Here is an 8,397-nt window from a genome sequence, read left to right on the forward strand (position 1 = left end):
ACAATATTTTAAGTTATTGTGAGTAATAATATTCTAATTTAAAAACATTGTACTTTTCTTGTCCCTGTCAGGTTAAATATTTGTGGTCAGTTGTTTGTCATATTGTGACAAATTAATCACCTGTATGCTAAAAATAAATCTCTTTACTTTAAAAACTAGAGAATAAAATATATTCTATTACTTATTATAGTTAATATTTGTAACTAGAACTGTAGTAAAAAGTCTAATATATATATTATTATATGAATATTATTTCACAAGAGAAGTAATAGGATAATATTAAACAATAATGCATATAAATCTTTAAAAACAGTCTCAAACAAATTAGCAGTGGAATTAATCATAAGACAGCCCATCAGAGGTTGAAATTTTATTTTTAAGAAGTGGTTTTGAAGTAAAATAATATGTTTATAACTTAGAATTTGCCATTTCTCAGAGAATGATCAGGCCACAGGAAATTAGTAATAATAGTAATAATCTACTTTCTATAAGAAGTTACAAGGAAAAAAAACACACGATACTGATTGATATAACCAAGTATCTTCATAGGAACACTCATAGATATAACCTGTGGACTTTTTTTCTTATATTTAGTTTGCCACTATGTATTATCATAGAGATAAACTCTAAATATGTCAGACCTAATAATACTTTATAGCATACCATGTTTTGTTAAAGTTTACTTAGAGAAATATCTACTACCAAGGAATTTTTGTCATTGTTTATGTTGTATATTTGAACCCACTATGGTAGAAAATTAATTTTATGAAATAGTTCTAAGATGGAGAATGTATAAAAACGCAGTCAGCAAGTCCTCAACTTGGATACCACCACTTCCTGTCCTGCTCCTCTTGCAGAAATAGGTAATCTCCTACAGCACAGTTTACCTCTGACCTTTGTTGTGGTTCCCAGCACATCACCCTAACTAGCCAGGGACGGTCCGTCAGATGGCAGTAATATAAAACAGATTCTGTCTTCGCTGCAGAAAGTTACTATGGAGGGAAGAATGTTCAGAGCCTTATCACATATTGGTTTACTAATTTATAATTATATGAATATCATGTTCCTTTTTAAAAAAAAACAGTTATTAGGAGGAATTCTAGCTAATAGTTTTGTTAGTCTTAGGGAGGGATGCTTTCAGTCTTTCTCAGGTATTCATTATAGCTGCCTTTTTCATTTGACTAGTACCAGTTTAGATCATTATGATCACAAGTAATAAGAGCAAAGAATGATTTCCTAATTTTAAAACTAAAGGTTTAATTCAGTAAACTAAAATAACTTAAAAGAAAAAGCAGTGTAATATAGCAATGCATGAGTCATAATGAATTATTTTATGGTTTAATCAGTCCAATTGTTTTGACTGTGTAGAAGCCAGATTTTTCCTTCATTGCTCCCTGTAAGGACTAGCACTGTCAAGAACTGCTATTATTGTTTGTATTGGTTTCATGTTAACATTTTTTTGTTTAAGAGTGTGTAATCGACTATTTTGTTATATGGATTAGTTAACTTTCATTTAATAAAAGCATACATGAAATATATTGTATCTTAGGTTTAAAAATCTGTTCCTTTCTATTTATGAAATGTTATTTAATTTCTGATCAGTAGATGAAAAAGTAGTATTCAGTCACATTCTGTATAATTTCTCTATTTGAGACATGCAGCACTTACAAAGTAGATATCTTTAGTTGTTACATACCTTTTAAAACTGTAGATCTGAGTGATACATAAAAGTTTCTTTTTTAATTTGGGAGGTGTTTTGTTATTTTTTCCTTTGGGCAAAATCCTGTATTAGATCTGAAATCCTTTAAGAAATTGATCTTCCCCCAAAACAGCAAAAGTAACAAGCCACCTGAACAATCTACTAAGTTCATAACTGTGCTTTTTCAAACTGATCAGTTATTCGATTTAATTCCTGTGACCACTCTTAAACTCTGTAGTGCCTGCAGAAAGAGTGCTTGAAAATCTATCTCCAAATTTTGAATTAAGGTCAACACCCTCATGTCCCACAGTACAGAGCTATACACTTTATTTACGACCAGCAAAATTTTAGTTATTTTTATAAATATTTAAAATTTCACAATAAAAATTGACTTAGCCACAAGCAAAATGGGTTTTTTTTGGCTCACATAGTCCTCTTTTAAAAAATGCACTTCAAATTAAATTTTATACTCACTTTGTTATGTATCCATCCACTTAAAGGCTAAATGTTACTGTATGCCTAACGTAAGGCTATTAGTTTTGAAAATTCCATTACTACTTTGGCTTAATTACAGAGACTCATTTATTCTTAGTCAAATCAAAAAACTTAGTAGTTGTGCTGTTCTATTCCAGGTATCAGTGAAGGGTCATGTGATTAGCTTTTGTTGTTATACTATTGCTGTTTAATTTATGACATCAAAAGACAAAATAATTTGAGATCTAATAAGCAAATAGTCATAGATCTAAAATTTACCAAACTCAAAACAGTGGCACTTTTTCTATTGAGTGTTCTAGACTTCATTTAAAAGAATTATATATATTGAATTTCAAGTTTCTCAATTTATATACAAAATAAACAATACATTTAAACAAAGATAAAAGGCCTTTTAGAAACTTCCACTAGAATAACTATTTCATGACACAAAGCAATGATGTACCATGGTAAGAATTCTACATATGATTCTACTTACGGTATATGATTGTATCATCATTCTTTTGTGTGTTTGTTTTTGACTTTTTGAAAGAATAGCATAGAAATCTGAGCAAAGATCGTTGTAAACAACACAAAGTGACAAGCTCCAGCCACTCAATAACATTTAAAATAAATACATTATAATTTGCCTATGCATAAAAGTATTTTGAGTCAGTTTTACAAAAGCCATTATCAAACCACTGTATCACCAGTTTATCTAATGTAATGTGATCTTGACGCTGATCTTGAAAATAACAAATGAAAAATAAAAATATATATTTAGAAGAAATTCAATTGTAATGCATGTAGTAAACTTAAGAAATTTATGTTTGAACACAGTCACCTAGGAGCCACCACTTTTTGTTTGTACATACTAAATACATACTTACTGAATACTACTGTACTGTAGATCGTTTTTAAGTTACCCAGACTTATATTAGGCACGTTGCAGACTATTAAACTATAAATATTAAAATTGTGCAGTCTAATCTTTGACTACATGTAAAAAGTTAATTGCAAATCCAATTGCTATATTCTTGAAAAATTGCTCTTTTACTATATTTGTTTAATTAAAGTGCATTCCTGAAAATTATGCTCTTGACTTTTTAGGTATTTTGTAAGAAAAATATTTAATGACAATGATATGAAGAGGAGCTGAGCTCAAATTCTATTTTATTTTTCCTCATATGAATATTATGTGTTTGTAGTTAATCCCCAAATAAAATATTGTGTTAATATACATTATTTTCTCATTTCATTTTTTTAACTCAAATCATTCTTAAATAGAATTTAGGTAATGTTCCCTCTTATTAGAATGTGTGTATTCCTCTGATGCGTTTGAAAAAGGACTTGAAGCATTTTTCCACAACAAATAATTATGAAATTAATATGTAAATAATGAGTGATGGGATTTTAAAAATGCACATACAGTCCTAGCACATATGCTTGACCACACATTCGGTATTGTGGTTATGCAAGATATTATATTGTCTTATTGCCAGAAAAGAAGCACCCCCTTTCCTATATGAGGCAAACTCCACTTTGTTGATACATTTTAAAATGACCCTACTTATACCTAGGGTCAGAATGCAAAAACCTACAGGAGCCTGTCAGGTAATGTAGATAAATGCTTCTGGTTTTAGACTCTTCTAGAGTCCTAGGGACAGTAGACAACTCTCACCTAAAAGGAGTAGCTGCTAACAGCTCCTGTTCGTATTGCCCTTTGGAACGATGAGTCACTCAAATGATGTATATAAGTTGTGTGTGTACATAAGTTTTTCTAACTATAACATGTTGGCAAATATTGCAAAGTTTTAAAAAACATTTTCTGGTTGGATTCATTTCATGGATCACTAATTTGTGACCTCTGGTACAAAGAATGTACAACTTAATGAAAATATTCTCAACATTATAACACTGAAGAGGATTTTGTATGACTAGCCATTGTGGTGATGATTGGATAAATTCCACATGCATAACAATAAAAGGCAAGTGAGTGAAGTGAATTTATGAGGGTTCTGATTATGTGATAGCTTTCCTCACGTCTGACCCAATGCAAGATCAGAAATTGAAGCACCCCCAAAAGTGAGGTTCATATCTCTTAGCCAGTCTTCGCTATTATTCCTCCCAATTTGGCCTTTGAATAGTGATTTGAATTAATTTATATTCACTGAGAAGAACCTGGGATGCTTTTATTCTGTTGCTTATTAGGTTTGAATCCAGTTGTGAAGCCTGGCAAGTAAGCAGAAAAGAAAAAACTAAGGTAACTGGGTTTAATTCTAGCCCCCTCTACTGCAGCCCACTTTCCTGCCCTTTCCTGCCTGCCTGCCAGTGAACCTTTCTATCTTTCTTACTCTTAACTTACCTGCCTTTCTTACCTATTTTGTTTCAAAGAAGACGTTAGAGATTTGTTAGAATACAGAGTGTGACAGTGTTGTCTCAGTGAAAAGTTGAGCATGGACAGGGATACTCTTACTGAGCCCAGCATTAAATGCAAACTAAATTATTATGGTAAATGAAACCTGCAATACTGGTCTTCACAAATTTAACTCTTGAGCTTGTGAGTAGACAATGTGAAAAGACATCTAATCATCTACACATTGTGTAACGTCCATAGTTCAAGAGACAAATTTCTCAAGAAAAATATAGCTGCCTTGGTATTAAGAGGAATTCCTTCTGAAGGTTCTTATAAAGAGGAAACTATAATATAATGAACATTATATTTATCAGCATCTTGCCTCTAATGCATCGAGAACAAATTTCCTAATGTTCCTTACACCTTGCTGACCGGTCACGAGTATACACGTGTTTCCGTGTCCGAATGTTGCTGGCCAATGGATAAAAAAAAAATTAACATCTGTCATCCACTCTGGCTTTAATTAATCTTTGCCTTTCAGATATCATTGTTGTGGATATTAAATATGTTCATACAAATAAAGCACCTAAACCAGTCCTGAAACATGGTAATGTTCAATAAAGGCCATTTCTGTCAATTTTATGCTCAAAATAGGAACAATCCAAATCTTCAGTGGGCAAAGGAATAAATGAACTCTGGTACATTCATATGATAGATTATTGCTCAGTGGGGAAAAGTAACAACACTGATACATGCAACCACATGGATAAGTCTCAAATGCATTATGTTAAGTGAAGTAAGCCTCCAAGGATTATATACTTTATTTCTATTTTTATGACTCTCTGGAAAAGGCAAAACTCTACACACAATAGATTAGTGGCCACCAAGGTTTAGGAGATGGGAATGGGATTGATTACAAAGGAGGAGCACAAGATAATTTGGGGGGTGAGGCAACTATTCTGTATCCTGATTGAGGCAATGATTACCTGACTACATTTGTCAAATTCACAGAGCTCTACAGTCCCCCCTCACCCAATACGCATGCACACAAAAGAGGTTACGTTTTCTGTATATTAATATTTTTTAAAACCTACAATGTGGTACTAACTACACACTCATACAAATGGCTAAAATTTAAAAAACTAATAATGCTAAAACTTGTATTTTTCTGGTGGTGGTGTAAAATATTTCCTTTCAAAAACAATTTGGCAATTTCTTATAGATTGAAGCATATCTTTACTAGATGACTAACAATTCCACCTCCAGTAGTAGCAGAATAGCTCATCTTCCTGATTCTCTCTTCCCTACGTCAACTCATGACATTATTCAACCACACAACCAGAAACCTGGGGTCATTCTTTTTCCTTATCACACTCTCATGCCCTAAATCCCACTAAACATTTAAGTACTGGTTCCTTTCCCCCCTAGATATCTCCTAAATATTTATGCTATTCTCTATCGGTACTATCTGACTATATCCAGGACATCATTTTTCACTTGGCCCATTTTATCTTCTCAACTAGTTTACATACCTCAGTGTTGACGATTTCAAATTAGTCTCTAGAGTCAGAGTCAAGGTCATTCTCCCAGTGGCCTACAGAATAAAGCACAAACTTCTTCATAAGGTATAGAAATGCCACATTACTGTTCTGTGCCTACAGTGATTGTCTCATTTCCTGGTTATTTCTTAAAACACTCTTCTACAATTTTCCTTCAGAGGGATCACCAGATACAATTAGTTATTTTATAACCACCTGAAGATAGTTTGCTGTCCCTGTGTGATACCTTTGGCATGGTTCCTGCTGTTTGCTCCTACTAGAAAGAGGGGAGGAAGATGAAAAAGCGAAGGAAGAAAGGAAATAATATTTCTAATAAGTATCTATTGTGTTTCAAACACCATATTAAGTGTTGTATGTTACTTTATGTAATATTCACCCAACATTCTGAGCTAGCCTTTATTTGTTCATTTTATAAAGAAACTACACGTTAGGAAGTTGCCAGTGTCCCACAGCTGAGTAGAGACAGACCTGAACAAACAAACTGTCGTTTTACTAGAGGGTCAACTTATCTGGAAATAGTTCCCTACGCCCAACGCTTTCCTACACTCACACAGGTTAGGCACTCAGTGTACATTTCTACCACTTACTACTTTTTGTTGAGAGAAGCTTTTATACCAGGAGTATCTTTTTCTCTGTTATAAGCACCTTGAGGGTAGGGAATATCTTTCTTTACACTTCTTTAAGAATATCAAATATATCACACAGCAAAAAACCAACAACGTAATAGATACACAAGTTTTAACAAACAAACAAAAAACCAGGGTCAGGGTTCCAACACTAAGTTGAACGAAATGTAGCATTTCCTGTAGCTTTGAAGCCTGGCCCCAATTAGTGAGTGTGTCTTTTCTACCTTTGTAGCCTCAGTGCCTGCACAATCGGTGCAAATTAAATGCCCTTTGAACTGAGCATAGATTCATATGAAGCGCTGCATATACAAAACAATGCTACTCAGGGGGTTGTGTTTATAAATATTTCTTACTGTTATTCTATTCCTCTTGGGCTACTTGCAAGAAGATTGCAGATGTGTTCCATGACTTGATGGTTGTAGCCAAATAATCTTAGCATATATATGCAATTTCCTTTTATATTTATTAACTAAAACATTTAAAATAAAATTACAATTCTATTTCATAAGTTGGTTAATGAGCCTTTCACACAAAATCAATTTCAGGGAAGTTCTGTAAAACAAAACAAAAAAAGGCTTTGTTGTTGCCTAAAAGTAAGGTTATTGCTGTTGATTTAACATAGTAATGGCAGAAATTCTAGAAGTGTCCCAGTTAAACAGACTTTTAATCAGTCATTTACTCTAGCAAGTAGAATGTTTGAGACAGTCATAGCTTCTGAGCTATTTGCATAATCCCTATCCTCTTTCCATTAAATGTTTTGCTAAATTTAACACTGCTATTAAAACAGAACATGCACCAGAAATTTTTAAAAACTAAATATCGACTTGCTTTTCAAACAATATTAAGATTTAGAAAACCACGTGTTGAATATCAGCCTCATTTCTCCATTATTCATAATTCCTCATAGACCAATAAATCATTTTTTCAAAGTTCAAATTCTGTGTGTTGAAATAAACTATACGAAATTGATTTTCTTCACCAAAACTAACATCGACATTTTCTGTATTATTCCTAGATAACCACAAAACACATTTTTTAGGCTTTCCAGGCTTTGCTTATAAATCAAGACAAGGCAGTAGATACAGTCATTGGGAAAAGACAATAAAACAGACAAATCAGTTGTCAGCATCCATGACCTCTGATCCTGTCTTGACCATGAGACAGAAGTATTGGACATATACCCGCTAAAAAGCTTATGAAGATAGAGTCTCAACAAAGGAATGAAAACAGCAAAAACCAGTTGTGTAGCAACAACAGCAGGTTCTTCCATTCAGTCTTCAGCTGTAACTTGTTCCGTTAAGATTACTGAAGAAAGACAGAATCTACAGGAACATCCTTGCTTGGCAAGCTCACATTTCGTTCACTGTCTGGTAATTCCCTTAACTGCCCGTCACAGATATTTAATAGCATACTTAAAACTCCTGCTCTTCAAAGGTGAGTCGTGAGCTTCACTGTAAGACTTTATTAAATGTATTCCTTCCTCCCACACCCGTGCAAAATGTATTCCTTCAAAGAACTGATAACTTAATACTTGACAACTGGATCCACAGTGATGACAAATGTTATGTCTAAAATGACTTAACTAAAACAATTCTGAAGTGCCATTAGCAGGATCACGCAGGGGTAACGTGGCATTTCAGTGCTGTCCTCTGGAAGAACAGTTAGTTCTCCAAAGCATGAGAATTC

This window comes from Miniopterus schreibersii (assembly GCF_964146895.1).
Source record: "Miniopterus schreibersii genome assembly, chromosome: 6".
In the NCBI taxonomy this organism is placed as follows: domain Eukaryota; kingdom Metazoa; phylum Chordata; class Mammalia; order Chiroptera; family Miniopteridae; genus Miniopterus; species Miniopterus schreibersii.